The following is a 14,074-nucleotide window of genomic DNA, read 5'->3' on the forward strand; positions in this document are numbered from 1 at the left end:
AAGTCAGCCTCCAGACATCTTTTCCTGTCGCTACACATCTGTGCATCACTGAGAATTTCTGCGGTTGCTGCTTCATGGAGATGTTTGTCAGTTTTGGGTTTTGTTTGTTTTGTTTTGTTTTTTACCGAGGTTCACTTGCTAACTTTTCTCTTCTCTTAAAAAAAATATATTTCATCTAGGGGTGCCTGGGTGGCTCAGTGGGTTAAAGCCTCTGCCTTCAGCTCGGTTTGAAGGCATGATCCCAGGGTCCTAGGATTGAGCCCCACATCAGGCTCTCTGCTCAGCAGGGAGCCTGCTTCCCTTCCTCTCTCTCTGCCTGCCTCTTCTGCCTATTTGTGATCTCTGTCTGCCAAATAAATAAATAAATAAAATCTTTAAAAAATATATGTGTTTAATCTAGGGGCACCTGGGTGGCTAAGTGGGTGGGTTAAGCCTGTCTCTTCAGCTCAGGTTATGATCTCAGGGTCCTGGGATTGAGTCCTGCATCAGCAGGGAGCCCTCTTCCTCTTGCTCTCTCTCTCTCTCTCTGCCTCTCTGCCTACTTGTGATCTCTCTCTGTCAAATAAATAAGTAAGTAAATAAATCTTTTAAAAATATATATATAATCTCTTCCAGGAAGAGATTATGCTGAGTGAAAAAAGTCAAGCAGAGAGAGTCAATTATCATATGGTTTCACTTATTTGTGGAGCATGGTGGACAAGGGGAGATGGAGAGAAGGGAGTTGAGGGAAACTGGAAGTGGAGGTGAACCATGACAGACTATGGACTCTGAAAAATAATCTGAGGGTTTTGAAGGGGTAGGGGTTGGGAGGTTGGGGGAACTAGGTGGTGGGTATTAGAGAGGGCACGGATTGCATGGAGCACTGGGTGTGGTGCAAAAACAACGAATACTGTTACACTGAAAAAAATATATATATATATTTCATCTATCATTACCATGTATTTCAAATGGTAGTGGGGGATGATGGTGTGGGACCCCATGAAGTGAATTTACACTGCCATCTTGACCACAATATAAGTGCCATACACAGCCATCCTGTGTCCCCTTTCCTTCTGAAATGGATTCTCTCTTCCCAGCTGTTATCAATATAAGACAGGGGTCTTTGTTCTTATAGCTGACTTGTCCAAGATCGCACAACTTTCGAGGTTTAACCTTTGGTCTGATTGTAGGACCCATTTTCTTTAACTCAGTGCCATGCAACCTACCATGTAGGAGTCTCAATACTCTCCTGCTTTTGAAGCTGTACTCCACAGGCCACGTCTACCAGTGCATATCTATTCTTGTCTAGTTCACTCACTTATTGCACACATTTACTGGATGCCAGCTATGTGTTTCAGGCACCTTCTAGGTGCTGGAGATATGGCAGTGGGCAAGTCAAACACAACCCCCTGCCCTCATTGAGCATGTTCCATTTCCTACTACTGGAAGCATCCACCAGGAACAATGGACTTATGCCAGAAGTCCAGCAATGATATGAGTTCCAGAAATTTCTGAATGGTTCTTTGTGGAAGTGATGATTTGGCGGCAGCCTTCGAGGTAGCTACCTGCACAGGCAAAAAAAAAAAAAAAAAAAAAAAAACGAGGGCTGGTGTAGAAATGCCTGATGAATGGGCTTCAAGGTCAAATAACTGAGCCAGGTCTTTAAGGTCTTATTTAGCTCTGAGATTTTTCAAGAACTTTCCATGATACATATGCATATTATAGAAAAACCATATTCAAAGCACACTGTAAATTTGGAGGACGATTGTCTTTGCATTATTTTTGTGATTAAATGACAGTTGATGATACAGGCACTGTTGTAAGTCACTTATCCCTGTGCCAGCACTTTGTGGTAAATTCTTTTATCATCCTTATTTTTCAGAGGTAGAGACTGATGCAAACGGAGAAGTTTGGTGGTTCTCCACTGGCCACAGCTAAGCTAGCAAAAAGCAAAAAGCAGAGCCTGCATTGGAACCAGGCTTTGTGACTCCAGACCCCAACTCTTCACCCTTGGGCTTCTTGCAGCACGCCTGATTTCTTGTCACTAAGAACTTGGTGCAGGAGTTTAACAGTACCTTTAACTTCTAGTTTTTCTTTCTCAGAACTGAATCTGCATTGCAGTGCATCTCTGCATAAACATGTGTTTAATTTTGTCACCTTTAATTTTGTTTTTAGGTAAGATCTGAAGGAGTCAATCTGTTTTTTCTGTGGCTTCAAGCACTTCAGACAAACTTTGCAGAAGAGCAGGTGCTGATTTTTGCTTGCCTCGTGCCTGGATTCCCAGCGATCATGTCATCCAGAGGGACCTGCATGGTGGAGACACTCATCAGTCCTAGCCCTGGTGTGGCGGATGGTGAGGAACATTTTAGCCAGCCTTACAGGTTGAAATGACGCTGGAAGTTCTCTTGAGGGATTCCTCAGCTTGTCATGATCCTGAATAGAACCCTTTATTTCATAGATGGGTTTGGAGGAGGAATTATCCCCTGCTCTTGTTCACAGTAATGTCTTACAGACATTAGAATAGAAAGAATCAGAGCCTTTTTTATATGCAATGAGGATGGGAGACATTTACTGAAGTGGTGGAAACAGGAATGGAAGGGAGGACTCAGATGTTGGAAACAGCAGGAAGTGGAGACACATCATGTATCTGGAGTGTTTTCTTGGCTGTGAATGAAATTTAAATCTGCCATCCAAAACTACTGTTTATTGTCCTCAGCATGATTGTTTCATCTGCTCACCCAGCCCTGTATTTTCATGCCGCATTCATGGAAAGACAGTAGCTGCTTCCTGGGAAAGTCATGGCAACCATCTGTGTCCCATGAGTCTTTAAGGAACTTGCCAGTTAGGGCCAATGATTGATTAATGCACATCACTTTATTGCCCAAAGACAGGTATTTGATCCTTAGGCAGACCGAAGCAGAATTTGGCAGAGAGAAGAATAGTTTAGAGGGAGAGGTGGCTTCATGGGACTTTGTAACGTATTTCCAACCCCTTGATGCTCGCTGGCCTGGAGTGTAGCGTGAGCAGGTTCCAAAGGAGGGGCAGATGTATTTTAATGAAGGCCATTTTTTAAAAACCCTTTGAACGTTGGTGAAAGAACTCCCTTTTTTCCCCACTCTGGAGCAAAGATAGATCCACAAGAATCACTCCACTCTTGCCGGCCATATCAGGGGAAAGGATCGCTGAGGACCAAACAGGCTTTTTCCTTCAAGTACTATTGAACTGTATGGTTATTCAGGTAAAAGCAAAATCTTGGATAATTCAGGAATGGACTTTCTCTTGATAGGAAAGTGGAAACATTGCTTATTTTCTCCCAGCTCATCCATATTTTGTATGTTTGCTTGTTTGTTTGTTTGTTTGTTTTTTGAGTTGACTCTTTATGATATTTCACTAGAACTTGAATATGTGCTATATCACATCAGCAAAGACCTGGCATACATAATATTTTGTGTGAGAGTGTATGTCAAGCAAACATTTCAGTTCTCCCATCTGCTTTCATATTACCATATTCACACAGAACACTTCACTTCTAACACTGTGGCTGAGGCTGTGGATTTTTCCCTCACCAGGCAACTCTGCAACACCAGCTGGGTGTCCTGTAGTTTCACTCAGCTTTGACACTGTCTGCCTTGATATGGCATCTGATCCCACAGGTTAAGGGCTCAGTCCCGTGAGACTGTTCCATCACATTCAGGCGCCAGTCACAAGTAGGAGGGGCCCAGGTTACCCACAACTTCTCTACAACTTGGCTACAAATCAGAGGTTCCTTCATCTCCTCCTCCGGTTCAACTGAGTGGCTCGCAGAACTCTGGGAAACATTTGTTTTCATTTACAATTTATGAAAGGTATGATAAAGGATACAGATGAACAGTCAGATGCAGAGACACAAAGGGCACAGTCTGGGAGGGTCGCAAGCACAGGAATGTATTCCTGTGGAGCTGGATTTCATCCCCCTCCTGGTACCTGGATATGTTTACTTACCTGGAAGTTTCCTGAAACCCCTGCTTTGATGATTTTTTTAGAAAAGATTTTATTTATTTATCAGAGAGAGAGAGAGGGGGAGAGAGCAAACACAGGCAGAGACAGAGGGAGAAGCAGGCGCCCTGCTGAGCAAGGAGCCCGATGTGGGACTCGATCCCAGGACGCTGGGATCATGACCTGAGCCGAAGGCAGCTGCTTAACCAACTGAGCCACCCAGGCGTCCCTGCTATGAGGATTTTTATGGAGGCTTCCTTACATAGATGTGCTCTGCTTTTAGCCCCCTCCCCTCTCTGGGGGAATGTAGGGGTTGGGGTGGGGGTGCCGAAGATTCTAAATTCTAATCATGGTGTGGTCTTACTGGTGATGTGTCCCCACTGAGGAGCCATCTGGGAGCCCACCCAGAGTTGTGTTATTAGAACAAAATATTAAACTCAAAATGGATGGAAGACCTCAATGTAAGATAGGAATTCTTGCCAGTTTTCTTAAGGTGATTCTTTCTCTCTGCTATCCCTCAAGATTCTGTCCTTGCCTCCCTTCCTGACTGCACTGTCCTGTTGGGCAATCTTGCTTATTGGGCAGGTGGAATGGACCAGTAGGGTCAAAATGCACAGCTTCTAGAAGACAAAGGGATACTCCAATCTGCTCTCAGGACTTTGGAGTCTTTGTGGTTTTGGTGCTGGCGAAAGGAAATGAGAGAGGAGAGCAGACAAGAAAGAATGCTAAGTCATTAGAGAGAACTGGTGGGATAAAATACAGGCATGATGAGTAGAATGAGTTTAAAAACATGATACCATTGGGTGATTTTTTTTAATACTCAGTAAGAATATTTTTAACAAAGTGAACCATTTAGTTTTGAAATATTCATTCTTAGCATGTTTTGAGTTTTAAGATAGGATTACATTACATGATTGTCAACATTATTTGTCACCATGACTTTTTTTTTTAAAATTTCGGATAGGAATTTTAATAAGATAGCATTTTATTTCAGTAAACATTTAAGTTAAAATTTAAATGTATATATGTTCTTTCCCACATATTATCCAAAGGCTACAAATTAGAGTGGAAGAATAAGGAGAATCAAGATACTTGTTTTAAAGTTCTTTTTACACTGTTTTGAAAATATTGTCTTCCTCATTTATTTCCATCATTTACCATGTTAGCAAAATCTACAAAGTTGTACTTGGTAAGTACTGATTGGGCTGGGTATAGAGGATGTCCACAGGGAAGCTGCCATTCTCTTTCAAAGTGACCTTTGTTTATTTTTAAGCAAAATAGTCACTTTATTCTTATATTTAATGGTAACTTTATTGTAAGAGGTTTAAAGTTTCCTAATAAATGATTTTACCTATTTGTACAAACTATTTATTTGTACCTCAGGAAGACTGTGGCTCCTAAAATAATTCAACATGTGTCATGATTCTTCTTGGTATAATTATATTTAAAATTAAGTTTTAAAATTTTAATTTTTTATGGAAACTGTTTATTGAAGGCAGTGTTTATTTTCTCAGGCAAAGATGGTGAAATAAACATTCTTGTTGAAGCCTTCTCTTAACGGTGTTGAGGTATGGTGACCCCAGACCCCAGACTTTGCCCAGTGGTGAGGCAGACCATCCCAGGCCATGCAACTGCCCAGAGTAGCCCTTCCTTATATCCTGGATCTTTCATCCACTAGGTGCTACTTACAGCTTCTTATGGAGGGGCCAATATTTGGGCAACTGTGCAACCTAAGGGCAGTAAGCTCCAGAAAGGAAGGAAACATGAGGGAATTTCTAGTTTCACTGCTCAGGGTTTTTTGGATGTTTGTTTGTTTGTTTTCCCCTATGAAAAATGAAGGCTCACAGGACAGAAGTATCCCTTTGATTGGTGCTGGGGTGGGGAAGCAAATTTTCTTCTCCCTATTATTGGAAAGCAGGCAAAATTAGTAAAGTGAATAATCAGAAACAATTTGGGAGGGAAAGAGATCACAACAGGCATTAATCCATGTGGTGAATGTGGACTACTAATTCAGTTGTCTTTGGGTGTTTACTTACATACACACAAATGTGCATGCTTGGATCAGGGGAAAACAGCAGAAACTTGATGCCTTTTGAAATATGTGGAAGTACTAACCTTTAGAGGTACCGGGCTGTGTATTTGTTAGCTATCTGTATATGGGTATTTTTTTCAGAACTTGTTTCTGATTTGATAAATAATCTATATTCACTGTGGAAAACATAGTATATTTTAATATATTGAATTAAAGTTCTTTATTGAGAACTTGTCTGCCTCATGCAAGTGCCTCCAGGTATATAAAAGGTGGGAGGTCGGGGTACCAGGTGGTGGGTATTATAGAGGGCACGGATTGCATGGAGCACTGGGTGTGGTACAAAAACAATGAATACTGTTATGCTGAAAATAAAAAAAAAAGAAAGTCAGTAAGAGAGCTGGACATACAGCAAGTAGTAGCTCAAGTCCAATACCATGTAACTTTTTGTATTGATTATGAAATTTAAAGAAGGAGAAAGGGACTTTTTTTTTTATTATTCTATTTCTTTTCAGTGTTCCAGAATTCATTGTTTATGTACCACACCCAGTGCTTCATGCAATAGGTGCCCTCCATAATACCCATCACCAGGCTCACCCAACCCCCTACCTGCCTCCCTTCTAAAGCCCTCAGTTTGCTTCTCAGAGTCCACAGTCTCTCATGGTTTGTCTCCCCCACCAATTTCCCTCAACTCACTTCTCCCCTCCATCTCCCAATGTCCTCTGTGTTACTCCTTATGGTCCAGAAGTAAGAAACCATATGATAATTGACTCTGGTGACTTATTTCACTCAGCATAATCTCTTCCAGTCCAGTTCATGTTGATACAAAAGTTGGGTATTCATTCTTTCTGATGGAGGCATAATAATCCATATTGTATATGGACCACATCTTTATCCATTCATCCATTGAAGGGCATCTTGGTTCTTTCCACACTTCAGTGACTTTGGCCATTGCTGCTATGAACATCGGTGTACAGATGTGCCCTTCTTTTCACTACATCTGTATCTTCTTGGCATATACAGAGTGCAGTTGCAGGGTCATAGGGCAGCTCCATTTTAATTTTTTTGAGGAATTTCCACACTGTTTCCCAATGTGGCTGCACCAAGAAAGGGACTTGTTATTAATTCTGTGGAGCTGGTCAAGTCTGATACTCAAAGATGAATTCTTTCAGACATAAAGTAGTTTATACTGATTCTATTCTTTAGATTCATCTACAAGGAAAAGGCTATAAAACTAAAGTCCCATGGATCTGATTAGGGTAGTATTGGATGTTAAAGTACCTGAAATGATGAAGAATGTCTGTACATTCTTCTAGATTTGTTTCAGTCCTAAAATATTAAATTAGTTATAATGTATGTGAAAATATCCTTACTATTAGAATTGCTTATCCTTTCTCAAATTTTTTAGTGGCTTAGTACTTAGTACTTCCACCGCTGTATGCCATAGCTGTAATAAGCAAGCAGTAACAGGAGCCACCATCCCACCTTTGTCAGGTCACAAGGCAGAATCAGAAACAAGTCTACCAAAAAATGTCATCCCTAATAATTTCTGGTACTTTAATTTTAAAGTTTTAGTTGATATTCATCCAACCAAATATATAGCTGAGTTATATGTTTGTGAGAAATTGAACTGTTTAGGGTGGTGGGTTACACTCACTCCCCTAATCATGTATTCTGTTTCCTTCCAGACATCCCCCATTTGAGACCAGCACCAGTGTATGTACATTACTACCACTCAAGACAAGGAAAACATTTATAGTATAAAAATTCCATACATGGCAATTCACATTGTTTTTATTAAATGGATTATAAATTTCTTTTTGGAAAAAAAGTATCTAGCTATAATCCCAAACACTCAAAATCGAGTTGCTGTACTGCCCCAAATCATACAGGTATGTCATTCCTCTTTTTCTTATATTTTACATAGGTAAAAATACACTAACACATACCAAAGTAATTGACTCATAGGGGTTTTGGTTCCTAAAGGATGCTGGTTCTAGGGATTATGTTTATGGGTGGGCTCTCTCTCTGTTGCTGAGGTGTCAGAGGGACTTCTGAGGTAGCACTTGCCATGCTCTGCTGACATTGCCATGACAAGGTGATTTTGGGGGCCAGGGAGATGTTCTGAGAACATGGTATTGTGTGTAGTCTCCTGGACCCTCTCATTTTCCTTCGTTTGCTCAAGAGCCAGTGACATCAGAGCACAAGACCAGGGGCCTGTGTTGCCTTCACCCATCCCCAGCACCATGCAGGCCCTCAAGAATCATGTAGGTGGGCTGTGGGAATGACCTATTCGACTTCCAAGTGCATTTTGGCATCTCAGGGGGAGCAGTGGAAGAGCATCTCAGGATTTTGAGGTGCCATGATGGAATGCCTGGAAGAAAAGGCAGACTCTCTTTAGAAGGCTTTCAGTGAAGACCTCTTTCTGTGTGGGGCCCATGGTATAACTTCCCTCTCTTGTGGTCCTTGGTCATAGAGAAATGGGCTTTCCCAGCAGGTTGACTTTCTTAGAGACTTTGTGCTGTGTAGGGAAGGACAACTTGGGGAGGTTTGAGAGGGGCTGCTTCATGGCAGGGGCCTGCTTTTATGCACAAAGCATGGTCCCCTTAGAGCAGGTTCGCTGATGCCCCAGAGTTCCCAAAAGTGTGACTAGGCCTGAGCTGCAAGAGTTCACACACCTGAGTGGCAGGTAGCATCTTGGTGGAGGAGCACCAAACTGAGGTCCAGAGCACGTGTCCTCATTGATTAAGAACTGACTACAGAGCTAGACAAACTTACTGTCAAGAAGTCTGAGGGGGATACAGTTACAGTAAAGAGCAGCAAAATACTTACTGAAGATTTTGAAAGGGAGCTTTGGGGTGCGTGGATGGCTCAGTTGGTTAAATGTCTGCCAGAGATCAAACCCTGTGTTGGGGGGTGGGGAGTCCCTGCTAAGTGGGGAGTCTGCTTCTCCCTCTCCGTTTCCCTCTGCCACTCTTCCTGTCTGTGCTCACTTTCTCTCTGTCTCTCTGTGTCAAATAAATTTTATAAATCTTTTAAAACATAAAAATACAAGAAAGATTTGAAATTTAAATTCACTAGTTGTAACATGTAATAGGAACCCTGTAAACAGTAATAATCACTGCTGAGAACAAAATTGATTTTTTTAAGATTTTATTTATTTGGCAGAGAGAGATCCCAAATAGGCAGAAAGGCAAGCAGAGGGAGAGGAGGAAGCAGGCTCCCCACCGAGCAGTGAGCCCAATGCAGGACTCGATCCCAGGACCCTGAGATCATGACCTGAGCTGAAGGCAGTGGCTTAACCCACTGAGCCACCCAGGGGCCCCACAAAATTGATTTTCCAAAGGAATATCCCCGAACACCTAGGAAAATTTCAAAGAGATGGAAATGAGAAATGAAAAAGTAAGATCTGAGGTCAGGTCCAAATCTACCTTGCAAGTACCCTGAGGACAAAAGGAGAAAATAACAGAAGTTATAACTGAACTAATGCAGCATTTACTTGAGCTGAAAAACAGTCATGCCTTCAGTTCATAAAGCCTTCAAGTCCCAGGGAGAATTAGCTGAACAGACTCAAACCAAAACAGACATAAACCTATTTGACTTTCAGGGACTAAGAAAAAATTGTCAGAGTTCCAAACAGAAACCACCAGTTCCTTCTAGAAAACGAGACAGTGTATCATTGAATATTGACTTTAAGCTCTATCCCTCAGAGCTGAAAGAACTCTCTTTCTTAGAACTCTTGCTTCCTATCACATATGTAAGCAGATGTCAGATTGATTAACCTTGTGAATTGGTTTAAGTTCTAACTCTACAAACAAAATGATAAAGAATTTGGAGACAATCTAGGGGCATGTAAAAATTTGGGAAGTGGTAGACTACCTTAGGTAGAAATAAGACCCACAGACATAGAAGAAATGACATGCCACTTTATTTGAAAAATTTGAAAAAGATTTGTATATCAAAAAAGAGTAAAGCTGCATGTGGGCAACAGGCTGTGAAAAGCATCTGTAACATCAGCTGTTCAAGGAGTTCATGTCTCTGACGTGCCTACAAATTGAGAAGAAGACAAACAGTCCGATTGAAAAACAGACCAAATGAGAGGAAGGAGAAGTTCATGGAAAAGGAAACAGAAATGACCCTGGATTTCATAGTGAGCCAGGGAACACCATTAGTTCTGGACCATGTTGAGACACCTTTATTCACTCACCCTGTAGAGAAAAACTAAAAATCATCAGGTAGACAAAAATTTGCATGAAATCATATATAAGAAACTCAGCCCCACTCTTTGATAAATTTTACAGTCTATCTTGTGTGATTGTTAAGTCAATTCAAAACAATCTGTTTAGAGACTCTGTTCCCTACTTGGTTACAAATTTTCAGGGAACCATCACTGTATTCATTGAGAATAAGTTCCTCATACTTGAAAAATACATTTGAGTGATGGAAAATAGCAAGAATAGCGGAATAACCACAAATCCAAGGTTCTAGTTTTCCCCCCGCCCTTAGTTGGAAAGGAAACTTTTCACACATGTGAGTCATCTACTTTTATTATCTGGCTTTCTTAGTTTCCGTAAAGTCTGACATCCTGAATCAGTTTGGATGGTTGTCTCATCCTAACTCAAACTGTCTTAAAGATTAAAGAAAAATAAAAACAAAAACAAAACAACAACAACAAAAAAACCCTTCAATCTCATGAAGAAGCAGCTCATGGCAGGGCTTGCAGAGAATGTGTTTTATTCACACTGTCTCCATGATTTTCTCCATTTTTCCCTACTCTGCCCTTTCCCTCTGGCCAGTTTGTCTTCCACCCCCTGCTGACTGTGTGATGGCTGCCCGCAGTGGGGGCACTGCTTTCCTTGTTCACATTCAGAGACAACCCAGATATTTCTGTAAAGCCCTTCCCGTTTGTGTGTGGGGGACAACCTAGGTTACTGTCCCTCGTAGAACAGTAACAAGGCACTGACTGTCGTGCAGCTGGTTGTGTGAATGGCCCAGGAGGAACATGACTGGCTTCCATGACAGAACCCTTCCCTGTAGTGTGGATGGGGCCAGCTTCCTGTCAGTCACCTGGGCTGCAGTGGAGGAGGCACACAGTGCACTGGGGTTCAGGAAGGGGGAGGGAGGAAGGATGCTGGCAGTCAACTCTCCAGACCCAGTACTACCACACCCTGAAGATAGTCCTACCTAGAAATGGTCCCTGCCATTGTACAGACTCAATATGTCTCAGTGAGTTCTTCTAGTAGTTTTTTAGTGCCACTGTAGCAAATGACAAATTCTCAGTGGCTTGAAACAACACAAATTGATTATCTTGCAGTTCTGGAGGTCAGAAGTTCAAAAATCAGTCTCAGTGTGGTAAAATCAGGGTGTTAACAGCCCGTGTTCCTTCTGGAGGCTCTAGAGGAGAATCCACTTTCTTGCCTTGTCCTGCTTCTAAAGCTGCCTGCATTCCCTGACTTGTGGCCCTTCATTGTACCACCTTTTATCCCTCTGTTTCCAACCTCACATTGCCTTCTGATTCTGATCCTCCTGTCTCCTTATGGATCCTCATGATTACATTGGGACCACCGGGGTAATCCAGGATAATCTCTCCCCCCTCACACCTTAATTTAATCATGCTTGCTAAATCCCATTTGCCAGGTAAGGTAAAGTACTCAGAGCTTCTTGGGCTCAGGATATGGTCATCTTTGGGGCAGTCGCTATTCAGCTGATCAGTTGCCTCCTGTACTCCCTTTTATGCCTCACACCTCATCTCACATGTGTCTGCGTTGCAAATGAGAAATGCAGCAATTTAAACCATTGAATATTAGATTTTGGAGATAGTTGCGGGAATAAAAGCACATATAATTTTATATATGTCCTAAAAGTTTTTATTTGGAATTTTAAATTTTATCTAATTGTCCCTAGGTAAATTAAATATGATTCAATCAGTTGATCTGAAAAATCTTTTCAAAGAGTATACTGCTGTTGTAAAGGCCTTTCAAAACAGTATTTTGAGTGCTGTTTCCAAATGAAGTTTACACTTTCACCCTTATCACTGTATTAAAGGTCATGTTGGAGGGTTTTGTGTGTGTATGTGTGCTTTTTTCCAAAGTGAACTTGCTTCTCTGTCTAAAACTAATACCTCTAACAGTATTTTTCACCAGGGAGGAGAGGAATTAGTGTACCTTCTAGACTAAGTTTTCTTTCCACGTGAAGAGTCTGTTAGGACTAATATTCATGGGAGAAGGAAAAGACAGTAGCTCTTACACCCCATATACTATGTTGACAAAGCAGTATAAGCCTGACCAAAGCTGTACATCTTGGTGCATCATTTCAGCTGAAACGTGTTCAGTGAAGTATGATTTATTCCTTAGTAATTCATTTTTGTGTGAGATAAAAGTACATCAACAAAAATTAGGGAAAGCAGAGTGGTAATTTTAAAATTTCATCAGTGACTGGTTTTTTTTTACCAGTTCTATAAGCACATTAATTGATATTAAAACCCATAAAAGTTCATTTGGGAATAAAAAAGAAAGTTTGAGATGGTATTGATTTTTTTAATGATATTTGTATTTATGTGTATGATTACGCTTAGTTACACTTTGATTGAGTCCGAATGTGCCCTTAACAATAATCCAAGGGCTCTGGGTTTCCTGAAATTGTATGTCATGGGGTGAACAGTTAGAAAAAGTGAATCCCACAAATTGACAACCCTATGGGGGTTTATATATTACACAAACACATATGTTTATTGACTGCCACTCCAGTACATTCTGTGTCCTAGAGCTCTACCCACGTGGTGCAGGCTGCCCCCATCTGTGCTGGAGAATCATGACGGGGCATTCAGTGGCCTTAGGCATCCCCACAGAGCTGCAGTTGCATCCTCTCATTTCCCACCTAGTTTGTGGGCATCCCCCTTTAGCTTGACCCTGACAGTGGACAGGTCTCAGTATGAGCTGTCTGTGGGAAGAAACAAGATGTTGGGGGGCAGCGGTAGATGTTGATGGGAAGTTTTAAGTGTCAGGTTGTATCTTGCAATTTTCCGAACCCTGGAAGTGCAGGCCTGGGCCAACCTGGTATGTCTGTTTCACCGACCAAATCTTCCTCATGTGCCCAAGAAGTGAAACCATATTTGCATTTGCCACCAGAATCAACTAATACTAAATAATAGTTGCGAATTCCAGCTTGATTATAGTGAGTGGAAAATAGACCTCTCTCTGGTTAATTCTTACATATGATTTTACTGTTCATCTTCATAAAAGGGATAAGAAATGAGGAAACGTGGATTATCAGTTTGTTTTCACTCTCATCACTCACTGCAGTTATAATTTTCAAACTACCAAGATGTTTTTCGAAAGTAGTTTTTTTTTTTTTTTTTTTTTTTTTTTTTTTGTGGAGGGAGTAGGAACTAAGACTAAGGAAAGCATTGTTCTATCAAGAGAAGTCATTTTCGGGCGCCTGGGTGGCTCAGTGGGTTAAGCCACTGCCTTCAGCTCAGGTCATGATCTCTGGGTCCTGGGATCGAGTCCCGCATCGGGCTCTCTGCTCAGCAGGGAGCCTGCTTCCCTCTCTCTCTCTCTCTGCCTGCCTCTCCATCTACTTGTGATTTCTCTCTGTCAAAGAAATAAAAAAAATCTTAAAAAAAAAAAAAAAAAGAGAAGTCGTTTTCAATTTATGGTATGATGGGAAATCCATCTCGTATGTCCTATTTGGATAACAGAGCTCACTTTTAATTTTTTTAAACTTCATTTGATTTTTTAATTGAAGTATAGCCGACCCACAATGTTGCATTAGTTTCAGATATAAAGCAACAAGATTTGACAAGTCTGTATATTATGCTGCGCTCGCCGTACTGTACCACCAACCATATTCCCTATGCTGTGCCTTTCGTCCTGCAACTTATTAATTTTGTAACTGGAAGCCTGTTATCTCCCACTGTATTTCACGCATTTTGCCTGTCCACCCGCTGCCTCCTCTTTGGAAACGATCAATTTGTTCTCTGTAGTTATGGGTCTCTTTCTGTTTTTCTGTGTGTTCAGAGAATGTTTTAAGATAACTTGGTGCCTTTAAACATATTCCTTGATTTACATTATTTTGGATACGTATTTGCCA

General features: G+C 41.3%; 1 long non-coding RNA gene across 1 annotated transcript in view; it reads left to right on the forward strand.

Moving 5' to 3' along the window:
* The window catches only part of LOC131815723 (uncharacterized), a 28,908-nt gene extending 26,883 nt beyond the window's left edge, over positions 1-2,025 (forward strand). Inside the window, exon 4 of the long non-coding RNA XR_009347823.1 lies at positions 1,862-2,025. This is a non-coding gene — a long non-coding RNA (uncharacterized LOC131815723). The remainder of the gene's footprint in view (positions 1-1,861) is intronic.
* The last annotated feature ends 12,049 nt before the right edge of the window (positions 2,026-14,074 follow it).

The sequence above is a fragment of the Mustela lutreola genome, chromosome 15 (genome assembly GCF_030435805.1).
Source record: "Mustela lutreola isolate mMusLut2 chromosome 15, mMusLut2.pri, whole genome shotgun sequence".
In the NCBI taxonomy this organism is placed as follows: Eukaryota; Metazoa; Chordata; class Mammalia; order Carnivora; family Mustelidae; genus Mustela; species Mustela lutreola.